Here is a 2476-nt window from a genome sequence, read left to right as displayed (position 1 = left end):
GCGCGCGGGGGGGGGCCCGCCCCTGCGGTGAGCGCAGCTCCTGGGCAAGTGGGGCGCAGCCGCCCGCTCGAGAGCTGGAAATGGGGGCGATCCCTGCTAGGACCGGCCGAGGGCTCGGTGCCGGCACGCCCGGGAGGTCCGGCGAGACGCACGGGCCGCGCGGCGCATGGCAGTGCAGCAGAAACCCCACCGCTCTCCAGCCTCCCGCAGGAAAACAAACAAAAGGCAGGGTGGCTTCTAGTGGGGACGACCGGCCGCGTTCCCTGGGAAAAGTTACCCTGCAGCTCCCCTCTCTGGCCCTGCGCGTCCCTGCACCGCGTCCGCCGCGCCCGGAGCGCCCGGCGGAGACGCGCCACACCGCGCTTGGTGCTGAGGCCCGAGCAGAGCCCGGGGATCCCTGCAGCCTCGGACCGCGTGTGGACCTCCGACCTCACACATACGCCTCATTTCCTATCCACTCCGGCTAGCAAGGTTGAGAAATGGACACGGTCGATTCGCACACTTTGGCTACGCTCAGTGAACAGTAATCAAAGGGAAAATATTTCCTGATCATCAAAAACGTATCTGAGGTTGCACGACATTGAATGCAATTAATGCCACTAAATTGTACGCTCGAAAATGGTTGAAATGGCAAACTTCATTATCTATGTTTTATCACAGTAGAAAAATATTTAAAATAAAAACCCAACTAGGGACCAACAGATGGCGTAATGGTTAAGTCCTGGATTCCCACGTAGCCAACCCGGTTTGAGTCCCTGACCCCGTGGCTTAAAAAAATCAAGCCTGGCACGTGTGTCACGTGTGTGTGTGTGTGTGTGTGAGTGTATGTGTGTGTGCGCGCGCGCACGCGCCCAAAATCCCAAAAGGAGTCTGGAGGAGAGGGGATTATGGCGTGGCCACGCCCCCCATATGTCGCTTTCTGTGTCTCTCTGGCCAGTGCACATGCCCTTGCAAAAATCTCTAAAACAAACAAAAAAAGCAACTACTCACCTGCTGGCATTCTTTTGCATTTTTAAGACTTTTTTACATTTTTAGCAACTTTTACATTTTTAGCTAACTTTTCTTATGGAAATGTAAACTGAGTTAGGTATCTTCTACACAACCCTCCCCTCTGTGATAACTAGTTGTATGAAATCAGACAACACATACTTTTAAGACACATTCATTTATATCATAAATTATATTGTAGACACTACTTTAAATCGTCCTTCTAAGGATTGTCTCTGGATTACTTCCCTCATTTAAACTGACATAATAGCTCTAAACTAAAGGTTTTCAAACTTTAGCAAGCGGCATCAGAATTACTTCCTGGGCTTGTTAAAATAAATTCCTATGCCCCACCCCCGGAGTTTCTGGTGTTGGTCCTGCTGGTCAGGTTAATCACATGTTGCCCCTAAGCAACACAATTTTCATTAATAAAGCAGTAATATTTCTCTGAGTTTAAATTTGCCAGCTCATCACCATATCAATTTTCTCCCACTTTTATTTTTGAATTCCAAGGACTGTAGATTATTTTTATTTCCCCTGAAACAATCTGTACAAAACACCGGAATCTGTCTCTCCTCTTGGTCCTGTGGAGGAAACCTACAAACTAGAAAATCGTCAAGCTTCCTCAGACTTCCTCTCCCAAATGGAAAAGTCATATAGCCACCTGGCAAGTGTGTTACATTTATCTACCTTTGTGTTTACCTACATAACAGCCAAACTATATGGCAAATGAAAATAGAAAATCACTATTTGGTAAAAGATAGGAAGACACAAAAAGAACTTAATAAATCATATGCTACTTCCATGAAAAGCAATTTTTTTTTTTTTGGAGAGGTTTTTGCTATAGGATGTGTGCACTTGCCAGACAGACAGAGAGAGACATAGAGACAGAAAGCGAGAAATCACCCCCCAGGGGGAATGACCATGCCGCAATCCCTTCTCCTCCATTCTCCCCTCGGGATCTTGGGCACGCACGCACACGCGCCCGGCATGAGTTTTAAGCCACTGGGTCCGGGACGCGAACCGCGGTCGACTATGTGGGAGTCCAGCGACATAGCCATTATGCTAACTGCTGGTTCCCATGAAAAGCAATTTTTAACATAACTAAAACGATCAGATTTACATTCACTTGTCCAAGCAAGTCTACTTGGCACATAACAGGCCTTGTCTTCATCTGCCTTTAGCAAGGGCTTACAGGGCTAGTAAGTAGCTCAAATCAGTAGTTCTGGTCTCAGGAAAATTATAGTACTATAAATATGAGATAATAAAACTTGGTAAGGAGGTATGGTGAATACAATGAAACTGACTTAAAATAGAAAATTAGTAGCTATGAAGCTTCATAAAATAAAAATACTTTGTGTAAAAGCATAAAGTATGTATTTTGTTAAAATGTTTTCGTGAGATAGACATTCAGTTATCTCTGTTATTTCATTAATCTTTATATTTAATTACTTGCTAGAATAATAGAGATCTGTGCTAATTGACCAAC

The sequence above is a fragment of the Tupaia chinensis genome, unplaced genomic scaffold (genome assembly GCF_000334495.1).
Source record: "Tupaia chinensis unplaced genomic scaffold, TupChi_1.0 Scaffold144010_1, whole genome shotgun sequence".
Taxonomy (NCBI): Eukaryota; Metazoa; Chordata; class Mammalia; order Scandentia; family Tupaiidae; genus Tupaia; species Tupaia belangeri.
The sequence above is the reverse complement of the archived record's forward strand: the minus strand, read 5'-3'. Positions refer to the sequence as shown.